The sequence below is a fragment of the Thermobia domestica genome, chromosome 11 (assembly GCF_964235325.1).
Source record: "Thermobia domestica chromosome 11, izTheDome1.hap1.1, whole genome shotgun sequence".
NCBI classification, from domain to species: domain Eukaryota; kingdom Metazoa; phylum Arthropoda; class Insecta; order Zygentoma; family Lepismatidae; genus Thermobia; species Thermobia domestica.
In genome coordinates this window covers 33,254,569-33,275,895 of record NC_137464.1, presented here as the reverse complement: position 1 = coordinate 33,275,895, position 21,327 = coordinate 33,254,569, and the positions used below count along the sequence as shown (strand labels likewise).

At 34.3% G+C, this 21,327-nt stretch overlaps 1 protein-coding gene across 1 annotated transcript in view; it reads left to right on the top strand.

Moving 5' to 3' along the window:
* Positions 1-8,463: 8,463 nt before the first annotated feature.
* Positions 8,464-21,327, top strand: part of LOC145664019 (uncharacterized) — a 223,370-nt gene continuing 210,506 nt past the window's right edge. The window contains exon 1 of the mRNA XM_081730310.1: positions 8,464-8,759. The gene's annotated coding sequence lies outside the window, so the exon portion shown is untranslated. The remainder of the gene's footprint in view (positions 8,760-21,327) is intronic.

Sequence of the window (21,327 nt, the reverse complement as noted above, 5' to 3'; positions counted from 1 at the left end):
TTTTTAATCCTATTTTAACGAAAGAAGTGTTATAAAAATTTTTAAAAATAGTAAAAAAAAATCCGTAGGCAGGATTTGAACCCACGCCAAAAACGATTTTCTTTACTAGCATGTTGCGCTAGCTCACTCGGCTACCAGAGCCGACAACATTTGGCGTTTACTTTGTGCTATATGTAGATCATGACTCGTGATATCGTATATCTATCAGCCAATCAGATCAGAGAATATCTGAAACGTTTGGGATCCGCAAATATGCAGCCCGCTTCAAATGCTTTGGTAATGTTGCTAATGCAACGTCTTGCCTTCCTCATTTAATTACGGTAAAAGAAAACTAGACTGGATAGTACGGTACGGAGGTCGATTAGTCGCGAGCCGGATACTCGGGAGTCTCCTGTAATCCTATCTCTACGAAAGATACACAAGTAAATATAAGTGCTTATATATACACATACAGTTGAACCATCATTGGTAATTTGATAGAAGAATTATATTTTTCATGCTAGAAATGATAATATTATTTATGTAGTTGAAAATATATCTAAAAGAATTGTTCTTTTGGAAAACATTAACAAATGAGATGAGTTCAATTTCAGGACACCAACCCCTTTTCAGGTAGAAACATTGTTTGGTGGACATGAAACTATATACACATATACGTATACACGGACATATGTGAGTGTTCATTGAATGTCTGATGGTCTAGATGGGTTGAGATTTACAGAATATATCATTCATCGAAGGTAAATTCTAAAGCGAGGCTTTCATGGGATTCTCCAAGTGAGTTTTTCGTTTACACCTTATCTTAAAAATAAAAGTAATTTATTCGACTTGAACATCGAAAATTAGAATCTGCTTTAAAATGACTAATGATTTTGTTCATACTTTATAAATAAATATTTCGATAACATTAGAAAATTAAAATCAATTTAACACGGAAATCAGTAAATTGTAGTTTAATCCTGATGATTTCTGTTTATTATGATAGATTTTTTTCGGAAAAGACTGAAAAATGAAATGAAATGAAATATTTAGTTTCAAGTCCCAAGATTATTTACCGAGGCTAAAGGAAACGGTGATGATGAGAAATGAATGAAATGGTGGGATAAAGATGGTAGGAGGCAACGGAAGAACCCCGAGAAAACCCACACACACGTGTTTGTCCAGCACAAAGTCGGGAAAGAATGTAATGTTTTAGTTAATATTTCGGAAGTAATTATTTCATTGATATACAGTATACCATAATTAAATAGCAAATTTTAAAATAAAAGGTACGGGATACCGCACTAAACTTTCTTGCTCTAATTCCTTAAAGTCCATCATGTAGTGCTACACCTAAGAGTGAAGCATTTTGTTGTGAAAAGCAAACAAAATTATAAGACATTTTCGGAAAAGTATACCGAAAGAAAACTCATCCCCAAAAATAAAGTACCCCTTGTAGATTTTTCCATAAGAAATAACTTACGCCATATTTTAGAGTTATTAATAAAATATTTGTTTTTTAAAATAACAAAATCACTTGAGTGATATTTTACATAAAAGTAAAACAAAAAATCTCACCCCAAAAATAAACTACCCTTTGTGGATATTCTCAAGCAAGTCATTTATGCATAATAATAATAATAATAATAATAATAATAATAATAATAATAATAATAATAATAATAATAATAATAATAATAATAATAATAATAATAATGAAATATTTGTTTATGAAATATGAATAAAATGACTTAAGCCGTTTTTGAGAAAGTCATCCAAGAAAAACTCACCCCCAAGAACAAACTACCCTTGTAGATTATTAAGAATAAATGAATTATGCAATATTGCTAGGATACTAATGGGATATTTAATTATGAAATGTGAAGAAAATTGTTCGAAAAAAAAACACACAAGAATTAACTACTCCTCATAGATCTTTTCAGATCAAATGAATTACGTCATATTGTCAGGTTATTAATTAAATATTTATTTGTGAAATATCAACAAAATCGCCAGAGTCGTTTTTGAGAAAATCATTCGAAAATAACTCATCCCCAAGAATAAACTTCACCTTGTAAATTTGTTCATGACAAATGAGTTATGGCATATTGTCAGGTTATTATTGGAATATTTATTTATGAAGTATAAATAATATTGCGTGGCCTGGTTTTAAGAAAAAAGTCCAAAAAAAAAAAACATTCCAAGAATAAACTACTTCTTCTTGATTTTTTCCCAGAGAAACAACCGCAATTGATGCAGTTGCAGTTGATTTTGGAAAAAAATTATTTATGAAATATAAACAAAATCGTTATAGCTGTTTTTCAGAAAAATTTATTTTTTTATTTCCCCTCAAGTAAACTGCCTTTATTTTTAGGGGTAGGAAGAAAATTCCAACCCCTCTCCCGTAGGATCACATAAAAACCTAAAGTTTAACATTTGGTTGCGGCACATTGAACGGTATGGTTTCTAAGTGAGTTTTCATCAGGAAGAACGGACGAACAGTCGGACAGCTGTTGAAAAATTACTTTTTAAATATCTATGGGCCATGGAACGTGTAAATCCGTTGAAATCTCGAAATCCATTTTTTTTTTTTTTTCATGAGTACCAACTTTCTTCTCTCGTTTGTCGCTCGAAAGTAAAGGTAAAAACGAGGAAGTAAATGTGATGGGCCTTAACTTTCATTTCTAAATAGATAAACAACAAGCAATAAGGACAGTTTTGGGAAGGTCATTTGATATTTACAAAATGAATTAATCTTGTTCTCAACAATCTGGTATTCTTCATTGTCTTCTCGTTGTTCCTGAAATTAAAAAAAAAAAAAAATGCTGGGAAGAGTAGAGAAGAATCTTAAGCCGCCTTGTGAATAAAGGAGACGAGGCTTATCCTTTCAAATCCTCGTACGTAATTCCTCCAAATTTACCATTCTCAACATCCTTTAAAAAGTAGAGGAGACAGAATTGGTTGTGACAAAAACAAAATAATTTTTATTCAATTTGAAACTTTTTGCTGTTCTTAAAAGAAAAATGAAATGAAATTTTTGCGTTTTAAGTCCCACGGTTATGCCGGCTAGGCTAAAGGAGACGGTAATGATGAGTAATGAATGAAATGGTGGAATGAAGAAAGTGGGAGGAAACGGAAGAACCCCGAGAAAACCCACGCACGTGGTGTTTGTCCACCACAAAGTTCACTTGGCAGGAGCAGGGTTTGAACCCGCGACCCCATGCACCAGAGGTGAACGCTCTACCATTGAGCCACCGCGGTCCCTGCTGTTCTTAAAAGATTCATTATGGTATAACTTAAATGTGATTGTGTCATTTCCAATGAAAAATTGTCTACTCTCCCTCCAAAAAGAAATGTCCCATTGGTGTAACCTGCGCCCTAAGACTCTCCTCTGGGCAACTCTTAGCACAGATGATTGGAAATAAAAGAATTGATGAAACAAACAGAATGGTAGAGAACGAAAGAATCCCGAGAAAGACCCATGAACACGTTGTCCACTACAAGCTTATGTTACCTAGAAGTGAACAAGGAACTTTTGAATACTAGAAGGAAAACGGTCAACTATTGACTTGTGGTCATTTGAGGCAATACCGACACCCTAAGGACATTTGCACTACTACGAGATTGTAAAGAATTATTAAAGAAACGAATTATAGCCCATGGTTAAATATACTATTTCAACTACTTGACAGATACAATACATGTTACACAAAAGCAATGTATGGCTGTGGAGCCACAATTGAAATGAACAATGAAGAAGTCTCGGAATTCCCCAACTCTATGGGGAAGACCGATAGGCTGTTCGGGTAATACCGACATCAACATTAAAACCTTACATATTATGATAATGTCACTAGTAATTCCACAACGCACATTACTGTTCGTAAAGTAGTTCAAGAGTTTTAAACAAGCACGGGAATCTGTAAGTATAGGAATGTAGAATGTCTTTATTTACAGCTACAGAAAATATTTTTAAAAAATGTCACCGAGTTACAAATAAGGGAAAGAATATTAGCAAAATTTGTTCAGTTACAAGAAATATATGAAACAAGAATTTCTTTTAAAAAATAATATACTAAATGTGAGCTAGTGCAGAGAGCACAAAAAATCTGTACTTCACGAAAAAGTATTTATTAATTTATGTTAATCATATGTTATTAAAAGTATGGTTGTAGATTAAAATATTAGTATTAGCTTCATATACAGGAAAGAGCAAACATATGTCTGAGATTTCACACTGTTGACACATAAAGAAGGGATCGTGTGTATGAAGAACACAGTCTTCGTTAAACCGCTGAAAATATTTTGTACATTGAACCCAATCAGCGGAATTGTTTTCGCAGTAAAAAACCTCGACAGATAGGACAATAATTTTTTTTTTTTTAGTTTTCTCATTTTTGTTACCGTGTTTTGCAACATTTTTATGTATCGGTACATTCTTTTATGTATCGCTACCTTTTGATTTTTCTATTTTATTATTTTTCTGTGCAGATATTAGAAGTTTGACACTATTCTCCTTCGTTTTACAGTATCGCATCTTATGTTCTTGGGTGAATTCATACGTGTCTAATATAATTAACTTCTCTTCTAGTGCGTGTTCGTTTTCTTCAGCAAATGTTGTCTGTTCACCAAAATGTTTCTTGCAGTTAACTTTGAATAACCTGTCACGTAACGTATCCGAAGAACTTCAAAAGCTCTTGAAGCAGTAGCAAGTAGCACTGCATTCTTTACGGCCTCTATAGCTACTGACATTTTGTGCAAATTCCAGGAGCATCTCATGCAATGGAAAAGAGATGCAGACATTCAATTATCTATATGTTAATACTAATATGGTATTTTTGAAATATAATTATTAAAAATCACAACGAAAGGGAAAAAAAGCATTTGTCGAAAGTGCCCCAAGTGTGAGTGTCAGTAGTACTCCGAATGCATATATTGCTCTTAAGTATATTTTATGCAAGTTAGAAACACTGCACACTAATAAGCCTATTACCTGTAACTGCACAACTTTCAGCTGTATGCTTTTCAGCATGAGTACTGAACAATACAACTTTTACTTCCAAACAAGAGCTTAACAAAACAGACTCAAATTTTACAATGATCTTTAATTTCTCACATATCTCTCATACCTTACCTCATAAATTTAGACCTTTCTTGTCAAATTATTCCACTAATTTTTAAACTTTTACAGATATACTTTCCATAAACTCCACAGTTTCACTTAGTACTGATTACGCCAATTCCTTCACTTCCAGGAAGAATTGACAGCGCTTTAAGCTTTGAAAAGTCGGTATTCCCCAACTGTCGGTCATCCGCTGAATGACTATACTTTATTACAATGGAGTTACATGTCTGTTTTATTTTCTGTTAGTTTTTTCTTCCAAATACACTCTGTAAAGAAAAAATAGCGACACTTGCTCGGATATGGTTTTGACAACATACATTAACCAATATGAGTTTTTACATGAATTGCTGGTAATATTACAATGCATATTCTTAGTGAGCAGTTCATTCTTAATACTTGCGCCGCAGTTTCAGGTTTTTTATATGAATATAATGAATTTATATGCATATATTAGTAGCTATGTGTGTTTTCAGCAAAAACGTCTGTGGGAAGAATTATACATAAAAGTATGAAAGATCAACAATAATAGCACAAAACAAAAAATGTAATTTCTTAAGAGTAAGATATATTGTGAACGAACATTGAGAGGTACAATACATCAAACTAGATTTCGTATGTGGCCCATGGGCTTTAGGAAGTGCAGGGAATCGTCGAGGCCTTTTGGTGACAAGGCTATTGCAAAATGCAACCTTGATTTCATGGAATCAGTCCCGGATTATCTGTTCCGTGAGTTCATTCTATCCGAGATAGTTGTCTATTGAGTCTTCTGCTCATATTGACCCAAACTTGACAATTGGATTCATGTCAGGTGAGTTTGCAGGCCACATGAGTCTTTGAATAGTCATATTCTTGCAGCACGTATTAACGATTTTCGCTCAGTGACATGAAGCATTAACGTCCTGGAAAACGAAGTAGTCCATATTTTCTTCAGGAAAGTTATCTTTAGCTGTTGTAAGAATTTTACGTACCAGAATTTGAAGAGGTTTTTGTGTATCAAATGACTTTTCACATACATCCATTATTCTGACATCTTTGGCGGTGAAGCAAGCCCATACCATCACTCAGTAACTGAATATTTGCATCAATTAAACACAATCCTTATCAAGTTCCTCGCTCATTTCTATTCACAACTTCACACCACTATTGTTTCCCACTATTCTAAACATTTTTCAACGGAGAAAACAACATGCTTCCAGTTGTCATAAGTCCAAGTGGCATATCGCCTCACAAACCTACGTGTTGAAGTCTTCTGTGTTTTTGTCAGTTTCGACTTTCCAGGCGCTTTTTTTTTCGTAATATCCTCTTTATACAGTTAAGACAATACAGTCGTACGAGTAACTGCTCTTCCAAGATCATCTCAAATTATAGAAACGATTTTTGGGGAAGTCATTCCTTAATTCTGCAGTGCTATTGATTTTATTTGGCGATCTGCTCTGGGTGATGCTTTCTTTTTTCTATCACACTGTTGACGAAGGGATGAATTCTTATACTATTTTTGCTTGTGAATTACTCTTTCTCCCGTCAAATGGTAGATTTTGAGTTTTCCAACTATCTCCCTTAGAGATGTAACTTAACTGTACAAAGCAAGAATTATGTCTTGTTCACGTGGCGACAAGTCACATTTCTTACCCATCATACTTGCTTACAGTCCACATGTAGAGACAATTTCATACAAAAACAACGCTGCACAACAACAATATTGCCACTTGACACTGTTCAAACAATGACAAAGCAGAGAACAATCACAAAATGCTAATTACCTGGGTCTATACATCACAAATGCAATGCAGAATTCTCACTCCAATAACTTACGAGACACTCTCAGGTGCCATCTGGAGAGAATATTACTGATACATAAATAATTAGTAACCGCCGTTGTACACCATAGGTGTCACAGATAATGCAAATGAACTATCACACTCATAATTTCCTTCTATTCCTTTTCTAGCCGGCTTCAACTATGGTTTTCTGTGTAAGTTACCTTGAGAATTGACGTGTCGCTATTTTTTCTTTACAGAGTGTAGTCATGATGGCATAGGCGGTAAGGGTAAAAGCGGCCGAAGTGTGTTGTTGGCTAAATTTACTGTATATGCCAAGTCAGGAAATCGTGGAGTCAAGGGATTAAATCTCCCCAAGGGCTCGGACGCTATCTCCCAAATTTACCATTATGCTCCTCATTTTTGTCCAGTTTAATTGTACCATTTTCAATGAAAAATCGTTCTCACAAATAATCCCACGGGCACAACCTGCGTCTTAAAATCAGCCTGTGGGCACCCTATGTGGATATTTACTTCCTATTGCCTATGGGCCAATTCGATCTATCCAGGGGTAAAAGTGTATTTGAAAAGGTAGGGGGACACAGAACGTCATCTCGTCCTCCGTGCCTATCTTTGCCCATCGTGATTTTTGGGAAGTGAAGGGATACTTTTTTAAGTGGGGTAACGGCATCTTCCCTCGTTCCCCTCACTTTTACCCCCTGAGTCTATCACTGAATGGGAGGCAGTCTTTACCTTTCATCTTAATCCTTTTTTCAAATCTTTCTGTCAACACTGATAGACGTAGAGAACATCAACATTCAGTCCGTTGTCATTGAGATTTTCTATGGAATTTTAGGTTATTTTACAACTGCAGACAATGACCTACGACTGAAATCAGGTCTTTGAAAGTGAAAAGATAGAAAAAAAAACTTAACTGGGTCGGATTTATGATCTCATAGTTCTATGTGATTTCTATGTGAACTAACATTCAGATCACTCTAGGAGCATGTTTATTTATTACTCTAAGATTTACTTGCAGTAAGATTAATAGAAATCAAAATAAAGTAAGTAAGTCTTTTATCAAGAACAAACACGGTGACAATCTTTTTCATTAAATAGGAAGGAAAAAAGTTAACGCAAATACACTACTAATTTATGAAACAATTTCTATACTGAACTATTTAGAACTGCAACACCACTGAATTTTATTGCTAAATTTATAGATAAAAGAAAGTTACAAATCTAGAGCAAAACAAATTCTCTGATACGACCTTGGCTAGGTAATTTGAATATACTGCACCCTTTTGACACATATTGTTACGGAGATTTAAAAAAAAAAAAAAAACTTTTTTCTGTTTTTATCGTTTACCCACTAAGTTCTTTTTTTAAAAAAACGAGAAAAGAAAAAGAGTCGCATGACTCAACCATTTCTTGCATATCGATGCTTTGAATCTTTCAAGAAAGAAAGAACTCAATGCGAAAGCAACGTGCTTTCTTATTGGTTGCTAACGGTTGCTATGGTAACGAAGCTTGAAAACTTACACACATTGCTTGGTCTACGCTAGAGGTAGGTTCTATTTGTGAATCGCATGTTACGTTCTGGTCAGTCTTGGGGCAGAGTAGTCTGCATGGAAGTTTATATTGAACTGCCTGTTACAGCAGTGGTCATGTGTGGAAGATCATAACACGGACTAAGAAATATTATTTAGTGAAGTATTGTGTTTACTATTGACGTGAAAAGACTTGCACATACTAAACATCACCTATATATTTGGACCTACTAACCTGAATTAGAAATAAATAGAACAAAAAACGCATTATCTAGTCCAGGCCAAGGTCAACAATTCTATATTTCATATATAACCAAAAGCACCTTTGACGAGGCTACCATCTAATTGGTAAGTACAATATCTATTTATAAATTGGTAAGGATATAACGATTATAAATGTTCTGTTCGAGGATTATAATACAGAGTTTGAGTATAAAATAAACCGATTTGTATAGGTAAATAAAATACAAATATATGAACATGCATTTGTATCTTGGTGGAACAAAACTCAACTCTGATGGAAAAGCATATGTTCAATTCCATACCATGTGGGGGGAAACACAAGGCCCGTAATTCCGTTTCCTTTCATTTGGTCATCGTTTCATTAATTATTATAGCATTCTGATAGTTTCCTTTATCCAACCCAATACATTGATATATACGCCGGTAAAATGACCCAAAATTTTGGGAAGGAATCATTTCGGCCAGAGGACCAATTATCTAAAATTCTATCACAATTTGTAAAGAAATTGATCTAAAAGATGTTTCCAAGAAAATACCGAAGCACGTGTCTACCAATATTCTTGAGTATATTCGCTTAGACTAGTCAAGTCACAACATACTTCGGACAAGGACAAAATAAGAAATATACTTAAGTGACCAGGTAAATTAAAATAAATGGACAGATAAACACACAACGCTGGCAATTTAAAAGATACTATATTCTATTTTGTAAATATTTATTCTCTTCTATTCACCCTGCTGTTTCTTTCATATGTCTAGGCTAGATTAGTCAAGCCTAAGTTATGAACATCATAAAGTAATTCTATGAAATCTGCACTTTTCTAAAAATCGGTCCAGTATCAAAATGACAGCTTGGAGAATGGGGTTGATAATAGAAAGCTCAAAAGAAAGAATTTTCGAAGTTGGAAGTCAAGTTTCGATTTCGGCGTATTTTAATGGCCAGTTACGCTATTCTTGTTAAGTATAGCGTTAAAAAAAGTAACATATCACACACTTTTCGTTTTTATTCGAGAGGGACCAAATGAAACTTACCCATGAGAGCGATCCAGCCCACGGGCCTCCGTTTGACCATCATTGATTTAAGTTGTCAAAATTGTTAAGCGTTTCTTTTAGCATTAAGTTTAACAATCTACGATACTATCAAACTAACAAGTGATCAATCTCGACTACATATTAAAATATTCTAATCGCTCACTTCGGGCAAGTATTTGAACCTCCAACATAGATGTGAACAAAGCAGCGAATAAGTGACATATATATTGTTTGTATCATACTTGGAGAGAACGATCCATTGAAGTTTTACTGTATTTTCTATGAGTACATTGCTCTGTCCTGATCATACCATCCTGTCTGGATTCCGCATTCTTTAGTATACTGCCGGGTTCAATGATAGAAAACTGCTGAATTGAACGTAGGAAGTGACTTCTGAATAAAATCCAGACTACAGTAAGGCTAAGGATAATTCTCGTTAGAACCTCTGTCCGTCGTCTTGGTGATCCTAAGTGAAAGACGTCCTGCAAAAGGAGAGGTAGTGGGCCCGATATGGACAGAAGGTATGTACACAAAGTCTCTCTGAGTATGATATGCAGGGCCCGGATTTTGTTGAACTAAAATTTTCTAAAAAGTGACCTATAAAATGACACTAAAATTCCTGTAAATTGGCCCTAAAATTCACAAAAGTTGACCTTAAAACTTGCAGTTTTTTAAACGTTTATTTAGTTAAAACATTGACATTTTTGGAATATCTATTGAAATCTTATTACCATTTCTCACTCATTTTCAAAAGTTTTGTTTTAGTTACAAAGTATTATCCATAGTCAATTATATTTACTTTTGAACTTACAATAAAAGCTATCTTTTTCTGGATAAAGTGCCTTATTAATTAATTGCTATTGGCTTATTTAGATTAATAACCAATAGGCTAATAGAGAATTCACCTTACCGGAATCGAATCCAGGATCTTTAAAATGAGTCTACTCTACTAACCGTTCGCCTCTTTTAGGAGTCTTTCTTTTTCCTGTAAGATTAAACTAGGAAAGAGGATATGTTCTTATTTTCTGACTCATCATTCTCTTGCAATAAGTTCAGTGGATATCTTTAAATCGAACTCACTACGTTGTTCTCTGTATATTTGATGAAACATATTGAGGACTCAATTGAAGTTAATTTAGTGTTTCCGACGAGTTCTTGGTTCTGATACAATATCTAAACAGTCATTAAACCTGATACAAAGTACATAGACAATATTTTTAAAAACAATTCTAGGAGCTTACAATATTGATACAATGACAAAGTAAATGCTTTAATCCCTAGTACGACACCTGCATATTCTATAAATATAGGTGGATTTAATTGAGGAGCTTGTTTCCAAACACAAATCAAGTTTTTATTTTAAAAGTTTTGCTGGAGAAACGAAAAACTGATATTATTATAGTTCCTCCGTTAATGAATCATTTTTCCAATGGTATATGTGATGTATGGTTATTTAAAAAAAATCAAACGTAAAAAATATCTGATATGAAGCACAAAAACCGAAAACGGTTAAATATGACCTAAGTGGTCTTTGAAGTAACATGATATGAACCTTACGGAATAAGAGGATTTTACCGTGAGAGGAAATTGAAGCATCGAGGTTATATGAGACGTGGTCCTTCAATTGAAGGTGAAATCCAAATACCTCAAGATTCTCCCACCGGGAATCTAACCCGGAATCCCACGATTGGATGGAATTTGCACAAAAGATAAAATCTGAAATTTCATGAATTCGAAATGAACGCGTTATCATTTTTGTACTAGTTGAAACAGAAAAATGAAATAACCAATAAAATTAAGTTCCGGTGCAGATGAAATTTAAATAATAGCCGTTTTAAAATGAATGTAGCTTTTTTTTTTAAAATGAAATTAAATCTTTGATTTAAAGAGTAACGACTATGGCTTATGGACTAAAGTAGACCGGTGATAAAACCATACGAATCACTGTGGAATATTTGGTGGAATTTAGGACAAACGAAAGAACAGTATAATATCGAAAAGTTCATCAAGCTAACAGTATCCTTATAGATTTGGTATTGAACGTAGAAAGGAGGGTTCTAGTCACGGATAAGGATACGAGTTTGCCCTCCAGTTTGTTTTTCTTAAAAAAAAAAAAAAGAAAAAGTAACATTAATACAAAATACCTCATATCTGTCACTCCTAACGTTTTTTTTTTCTAAGAGTTCCCAATAAAGTATATTGTCTAGTGTTGAAACCAATCATGGCTAATAGGTTAAATTCATCTCATCTAAAATAAGTTATGTTAAACAAAAATTTTCCAAGCAATACCCAATTCTCGTGAAATATTGTGTGATACATTTACGCGTCCCTATGCTCGAATTTAATCAGTCAAAGATTAGTTGCAAACTTTCGTGGAAAAATCTAATTTTCATGAAACACGATGCCTGCTGTTTCCCGTCAGGATTAAGAATTGACACTATTGTTTGGCGATGAAATTGTTCAAGAGTGAAGGGGAAAATCCTCGAAAAAAAAAAAAAAAAACTCCTACTGTGCTTTACACAACTACTTTAGAACTCTTGTACTTAATCTCACAGTCTTAACTTATCAGCCCTTTCCGCTGACCTAGTGGCTAGTACGTGCATCTTTCGTGCTCGAGTTCGTTTCCTGGAGGGAGAATTTTGAAATTTGAACTCATTACGATGGTTCGGATTCCACCTTAAACTGTAGATCAAAGTCTCATATAGTCTCTATGCTGAAAAGGTACACTAAACTATGAAACAAAAACCAATTAATGATCATCAATACACTATCATGTTAGCACTTTCTCCGGATAAAATATTACGGTTCTTTTACCAATATTTTGACTCGAGATCTAGTTTCATCTGAAGAAGGCAAAGTAAAACATGCTAAAATATCGATTTTATAAATTAAATAGATTAATGGACCATTGAGTTCAGTATAGCATCTCTACTGAAAGTATTATCTATTGATAGCTCAATAAAGTATCAGTAATAGCATTTTCAATTACAGCAGGGGTGAGTGGTCCCGGGTTCGATACCCAGTGGGAATACTCGGTCAAAAAAAGTGTAAAAACTTTTTCAGGCCAGCCATCCTGAGTAAGGTTTTCCTCATTCACAACAAACAAATGCCGTGATGGTACCTAACATTGTTCCCAGACTGCTTCTTTCCTTTCCCATTCCTTTCTCCCTCCCCAATTCCCCGGGTAGTGTGATTTCCAAGGGATCTCACCCCTCATACGTGACGGGCTAAATGGACATAGATGCCGAAAGCCCAGAAATCAAAATACTAAAATTAATTATAGCAGATTATGCATTTTAACATTTGATTTGAAATTATTACAATGCTTACTCTACATACTGATTTTATGCAAATTAATGTATCACAGGGTAAAACATATATTTTGAGAATATAACGCAATAAAAATTTGAATTTGAATTACTTATGAGGAAAAGCTGACCAGAACGAGTTTCAGTTTGGAAGAACAGTAATTTCACATAAATTGCATCCTGAAATACCGAATTGTTAACAAAAAATATTGTATGCTAGCTCTCTTGAGATTTTCTATCCAGCTCGCCCAACACATGACGAGCAGTTACGCTTGCGCGAGTACACAGGAACCCTTCTTTCAGCAGTAGTACTAGCTCACGTATTATAACACCACGTTCTTCGAGGTGGAATGAAAATAATACTGACAAAATACTGATATTAATAACAGTCGCTAAGCACTGTCGGAGATATTCACCGAGGGAAATTTCGTAGCTTCGTGAGAGATAGTAACCTCCTCGGGCCTCGAAATCATCACTAGTTTAATCAACTCCGAAAATATAAAGTAGATAATCTAATATCACAATTGTACCTGAACCATTGCTCACTTCTTCAAGAGGTGTGTTTTCCACACTGGATTGAACCTGATATCACGTGTATTGGAACTATGTTCAGCATTCTGCTATAAAAAGAGAGCTTGATTGTTTAAATAGTGCTGTAGCAGGTTTTAAATTGTACTAGTTCTGTATAACGAAAAAAATCTGTTGCATATTTCAACATAGATTTTTTTTAAATGTGTGTGCGTATGTTTGTATGAAATTCCTTCTTGAAAAACGCATAATCATAGTCCATTTTTTTTACCAATAGGTTATTTTAGTTTTTATATAGCTAATACTGCGCTCAGTCGGTGCGAACATGTTACTCTTCGAAAACTGAAGAGTGAGTTTGCTTCCATTTTTATATGCAAAACGAGACATAACTGAACACACAAACCAATGTGACGTGAATAGCATACCCAAGTGGTGATCACTAATGTTTCCCACGAGACGAGAAAAAGGTTGTCTCGTCTCGATTCTCGGAGAGCGTTTCTCGTCTCGCTTCGGAAATTTGCTAGTCTAATTTCGTAAATTTATGTATAAAATCTATAGCTTCATTTTTTCTGAATTTTATCTAGAAGTTATGAAAAGCATTCCGCGTCCACGAAGAGTGTGTTATTACACATTTAGTGCACCAGTTTTTCCCATAAATCCCAAGAAACTTCTTGTCTCTTCTTAAAACGAGATGAGAATTATCTCATCTTTCTCATTGTCTCGAATTTTAAAATGTACTTCTCATCTCCAAGACAAGACGAGAAATTTCTCATCTCGTGAGCAACACTAGTTAAAATTAATCTTATTATTGTTTCAGAATTGAAGATGGTCTAAACAGCGATCCAGAAAAGTTTTCTTTTTCTGTTTAAAACAGGTCAGCTTCAACGTCGTCAAAACAATTATAAGGTAGAAAAAAAGCAGTTTCAAAATTTAGAAAAAAATGTTCTGCTGTTCTGTGAAAAATTAGACTCTTTCTGAAAGAATGTCCTGCATTCGATAATATTTATTTCGTAATTCTAGGCTAACAGGAACTCAGGTTTGCTGATTACTATTCAATATACACTTTGTAGTGACAAGCATTTCGTTTGGAATAATGTTCTGAAAGGGTACTTCCAAATGCAGGCCTTTGTGTGACCGTCGTCATTGGTAAGGAGCAAATTGATTCTGCTAATTTTTCGTTAATTTGTTTCTCGAGTGCTGAAACTACGCTGGATCTGAAGCACAAAGGAGAAACAAACAGGGTCAGAGGAATTTACTTGAAAGTATTACTTCATCCCTCACAGCTGAGACACATATGTGAGGTGTGGTACCTCTTTCAGGTAAAGGCATCAGGGAATCAAGAAGCCTGCCCTTGTACAAAACACTTATTTTGTAATAGTAACAAAAACAAAATGTGAACAATGCTGTATGATACTAGTTGATATAATCGTTGCACTAAATGTAGATATTGGAATAGGCCTGTCACGCAACTACAGTTGTAACTTTCTTAACCTATGAATTGGCAACATTACTAGCACTCGTAGAGGGAACGGAAGCTGTCTGCTGGTTCGGTTCACAAGAATTCTTCTCCATTATAACTAATTTATTCCGTTCCGCTTAATTCTTTATGTATTTAAAACGACTTTTTTTTTGTATTATAGAACTTAAAATACCTTATATTGGTGAATGTTAATTGACGTGGAAAGTGAATATCTTTGAATGGTATGTCCAGTAGTATTCTTGAAAGGATTGATACACAATTGTTGAATACATAGAATCTCCAATCTTAATTCTGAATCTATTTCCCCAATTTACTTCGTACTTCCAGTTTTCCATAATTCCTTTAGAACAGTGTCTCTTAATTGCTTTAGGACTGGGACTCAAATCGTCAACATCTTTATGAAGGGTCGTATCTCAAAATTTCACTTTTTCAGACATGAAAGAAACATAATTCCACACAGGATAAAAAAAGTTAAATATGCAATAATTGATCAATAATTCCACATAATTGTTATCTGGAATAGGTGACGAGTTATTACATATTCAACTCCTTTCCTGTCTACGTAATTATTATTTATTTCTTTATATCTGAAAAAGTGAGATTTTGAGATACGACCCTTTGTCAAATTGTTGACAAGATAGAAGAATATCAAACTTCACGAGGCACAAAAGTGTACTAGTGTTGCGCTAAATTAGTACACACCTATAACATGTGGATTCTTTGGATGGTAAGTGTTTTGTGCAAATATATGTTCTTTTCATTGAATGAGTTAGAACACAGGAAATCCAATGCCATAATACATTGGTAATAGTTAAGTGTCGGATGAGGAGCGGACCGAATTAAATTGACACGGAAGCAGTAGTTATTGTGGTACCATTTAAAGATCGTAATTTCCACATTAGTGCACAAAGCGGCAACTAGAAGTTATCAGCAGTAGCAAGTACAACCTTGAAAATGGAGAAGTTTTGGTTTAAGGAATGGAATAATACACGCAGTATGGCACGTATAATTGTAGTTAATGGTGCGTTTCGACACTACTTACTTTGACATGATTGATTGGATATATTTAGCCTCAATAACGAAATACCTAGGTAATTATATCATCAAACTATGGGAATAGTAAAATAATTAGTGATATCAGATAACGTCGAGTTTAAGGATTACTTCTCACAGAATACTTTATCTTGTTCTCTGATACAGTTCATCAACCGATAATCGGTTTACAATGCCCTATTGTAATCATACAGGAAACAATTTACAAGTTTAGGAGTTCCATCAATTTTAAACCATACTACTGAGCAAGTGAAGAAAGATACAGGTAAGTTGATAGAACAAGAAATTTGGATACCAAACATCTAACTAAATAAATAATGAAGAAGGAAACATTTTTATAATCAGACAACGAGCGTGATGGTTGAGGTTATAATTTATTCCTACCTTTCTTATAAGACCGGTAAGTTGTGTTCAAAATTTAAAAGTGTATTAAGCCATTGCTGCGTTGATTTTTACCTGAATATAAGAGCATTATTTTGCTCGTATAATGAAATGTGATACAAGTTAGTTAATACATTGACCTGAAATATCAGAATATTCAACTCTTAATTACAAAAACATCAGGATCGGTGAATACAAGAGTTTCCTGATCCACCAAACATTTCCTCAGAACTTGTAGGTGGAATGAGTAGAGAATCGTTCCTATAGAACAACAGGGGAGAAGCAAGGCATTCATTATTGATATTACCTATAGTCTAGTGGACCTGCTCAGCCATATTATATATAGATACTCGTAAATAGGATAGAACCTGGATTGAGCTGGTTGGTTGATTCAATTTAACGTCCCTTTTCAGCACCGAGGCTATATGAAACGGAATCTACAGTTTAACATGGGATTCGAAGCACTTGAGCTCCCGTCAGGAATAGAGCCCGTAGTTCTCCTGGTGGAGGTGCTTATATTAATCATTTAATAATGGAGAGCTCTCACCTGCCTTGGATAAGAATACACAGACATATTAAGACCAGACAAATTTAGAGATAGAATTTCAGTTTTAAAAATATTTAATTCTCCCTGTGTTTGGGGCAAAATATACGAATAATCTAAAGTGACTTCGAATTTCATATATACTAAAAATTTCTAATTCTGCGTTCTCATTCACAATTTGTAAAATTTGGTTGACTTTGACATGAATTTGCCTATTTCAGTCCATGGTCAATAGGTTCGAAATGTCAAGTTTTCAAATGTTAATACATTCGAAAAACAATTTGTTTTGAAAATACCATAAACCCAATTGATTATTCAATGAGATGTGTTAAGATGAATACCAAAGACTTAACATGGAGAGCCACAATGTGAAGATCTGCTGAACACTTGAAAAAGTGGGCCATCGCTTGCATGATTCTCTACCACCTGTGCGTGTCTTTTGCTGTAACTTACACTACATGCCTAACTCACAGAATTTGCGGACTTTTTTTCTAGAATAGGAAAGTATTTTGCAAGAGTATTCTTGAATAATATATTTTTATTATAGTAAAATTCAATATTCCTGTCTGTGAAATGGAAAACATAGTTCAAGATTGGAGATGGTTAGGAAAATATAGCATTGAATTATTTATATATAATTCAAGATAATTATTTCTTTAATTTACTGTGAAAAGTTTCTTCGAATCACTACGTTTACTCAGTGGAAGAACTTCAATTTCAAGACAAATCAGCAATAATTCTTCTCAGCCTTCTGCTCCTAATTCCTTGACTCCTAAATATTACTTAGGGCCCTAAAGAAAAAAATGTTCCCATAACTAAAGACTCTCAAGCGTTAACCGTAAATAACAGAAAACATAGGTTGTATATGTTTTCACATTGTTAGAACGCCTATATTGCATAGTTTCTATTTTATAGGAGGGCAATGCAGGTGGACAAGCTGACTCAGTGGTAGAGGATTTAGCTCTGGTACGTGAAGGTCCACTTATGAGATCCTAGGCAATCGAAAGTTTGTAGCAGACAACATTATGTCGTGGGTTTTCTCGGGTTTTTCTGTTACTTCCAACACTCTTATTCCACCAATTCTTTTACAATCATTCGTCTCCTTTATCATACAGGACATATACTAATCGTGGGAATTAAAACCAAGAATTTCTTCTCATTTTATTTTTACAAAGTAAGCCAATAAAATTAGGTGATAACCATTAAAATTGTTTATCAAACACGTATGTATTTTATGAGAGTTGTTGGATAAGTCCTTAGAAAAACAGAAAGATGACACTAAAAAGATTTGAGTGTCGAAAAAGATTTGTGTTTAGTAAGAGACATTCTTCACTAGACTGTTGTTATATTTTCAGCTATAACCAACAGATGGTTTCATTGTCATAGTCGATTGAAGAAACAAACTTGTGTTTATTTAGAAAAATGGAAAGAAATGAGTTTCTTATGGTTATATTAAACACTTCTATTTAAAACGTTTAAAGATTTAACACCAAAAGAGATCAAGACTGAGTTGCATCAAGTTCATGACACACCTGCTCCTGTGTTTGCGACTGTTTATAATTAGTTAATTGAGTTTAAACGTGGCCGTACATCCACAAATATTGAACATTGTTCAGGACGTCTAGTGGAAGAGACTGCATCCGAAACGATTGACAAAATCCACGATTTAGTTTTGATTGATCGACGAATCAAACTGCGCGAAACAGTTGAGGCCACAGGTATATCACAAGGTACAGTGTTCTCAATTTTGCAGGAAAAATATTGGGTTTGACAATACTCGGCAAGAGGATTAGCGCGTTTAGTCTCAGTAGAGAATAAACGCAATTTTGTGATCGATTCGGAGGCTGGTTTGATGCTTCTTTCGTCGCAATCCCACGAGTTTCTGAGACGATACATAACAGTGGACGAGACATAGATACACTACTACACCCCAGAAACAAAGAAACAGTCGAAACAGTGAGTTTTTAAAGGCGATCCAACTCCGAAGAAGAAAATGGCGAAATCGGCCGACAAGCTGATGGCCATAGTTTTTTGATATATACGCGGAATCATCTACATGGATTACTTGGAAAAGGGACAAACGATAAATGGAGAATATTATGCATTGTTATTGTACCAATTCAAAAAAGAAATTAAGAAGAAAGTCCTTATTTGGCAAAGAAAAAATATCTTCCATCAAGACAAGTTTGGATGGCGAAAATTGTGGAATTAAAATTCGAATCCCTGCAATATGCACCGTACTTACCAGATCTGGCTCCCAGTGGCTTTGTTTTATTTTCAAACTTGAAAAAATGACTCGACGGTAAACGATTCACATCGAACGAGGAGGTCATCGCATAATGCCTATTTTGAGAACCTTCTGAAATCCTACTTTTTGGAGGCTTAAAAAAGTTGAAGAAACGCTGAGAAAAATGTGTCGAGTTAAAAGGAGATTATGCTGATAAAAACCTACCGAAAATGATTTTTTAAAAATTCTTTTTATAAAGACTTATTAAACGGACCCTCGTATTAGCACTTCATTAAAACAGTATTTCCGTCAGTGTTTAATAATACTTCTTGTAATAACAATAAGTGCTTACATTATCTATAATATATTTCATTAAATGATCTTCATGTGAATAAACCAATTCCGTATGTTGTAACTTTATGTGGATTTTCGCCTTGCCTTTTTATTCAATGAAGAGATAGAAAGACCCCTCCTTAACCCTAGTAATAAAATAATCTTAGAATTATTAATTATAAGTCAAATAGTTTTAATTCTTTTCCAAGACCCGTCGCTTTCCAGGAATGATTGTCACTTTCCGGTAAATTGTACTTAGGAATACCTAAGAATTGTTAGTGTTATCAGAATGTTGAAACATTATTCGAATTAATGGCCATCATTCATCTCCAAAATGATGTTTCTTGACTATCGGACTCTTCTCCTGTCTCGTTCGAAATGTTCTTGAATATTTTTTTTTTTAAACGGCGGCCTTAACACTTTTAGACGGATCATTACGGCTTTTTAGTATGTTGATGAAGAAGACACAATAATCCTATGAGGGAAGAAAATAATTACTAATTAAGTCATATAAGCGAATTCTAATTTGACTGACCTATCTAGCCGTCTGATTTTTACAAATTTCAGTTTTATATGTCTCTAGGAAAGGGAGTCAATAAGGAAAGAATGCAGAAAGTAAAGAGTTGAGATTACTGCTTTCCGATGTTTGGAAACTTCATCGAATTCTATGGATTTAGCATTTAGGAACTAGATTTTATGATTTTAATTTCGGTATCAATGACATCCGGTCACGTATGAAGGATGACGTCACTCGGCGATTACACTATCGGAGGAAAAGGAAGAAAGAAAGGATTGGGGAAGGAGGAAAGCGGCCTGGGACTTATATGTTAGGTACCATCCCGGCATTTGCTTGGTGTGAATGAGGAAAACCTCTCTCAGGATGGCTGAGCCTGAAAAAGGTTTTACACTCTAATCCACTAGTATATGAATATTGACATCAAATTCCTCATTGACATTAAATTCAAGTCCATAATGTTATATTGCTTTAGAGCTAGAAATGGACTTAAATCCCAACAAACATACTACCTAATAATTAGTTTGGTTTGTATCTGAAGAATGTAACGAGGAAGGTTCTCATATATTCAGTTATCACATATATTTCAATGCTAGACATTTAACTATTTGAAAAGGTTTCAGTTTATATTTTCTTGTTTTTCCTGAGATTAATGTCATCGTGCATTCAAAAGCATTTTTTTTTTTAATTAGCTGAACCTTTATAACCTTTACTTTGATTAATATAGAATAATGATAACAAAGTACGGAATGGAGGTTACAAATTGTGAAAGGCATCGAACTTTCGAAACGTTAGCAGCTGCTGATTGAGGTGTTTGTTCCCTGCATTAAGACGGAAATAGCTCCAGAACAATTGATCGACAAAAAAGAGCCAGTGTGTTTGCTTTTGCTGCTAAGCGGAAGTTAGTCCTGTAACTAGTAATTAGCGCTTATAGTTACAAAAGTCTGCAGTTATGCTTGCCCATTGCAGAGCCCATTGGTTTCTGTCTTTAACAACACAATTTAATTGTCTTTTAACTAAGATCTAAAAAAAGAAAAGAAAAGATGAATAAAAGTCTTACAAGAAGTTTAGGTTGTTTCATGACCTTGTGAGAACTTAATTGCTTTCACAGTAACCGTATACGCTCTGCCAAATTTACTGTGAAAACAAAGGGAGAAGAAACTTACTTTGCTTCACTTGAATTTAAGTTTCTAATTAACAAATATATTTTCTACGAAATGGATCCCTACTTTGCATTAAAAGTAAGTATTCAGTTTATTAAATATTACTTTTG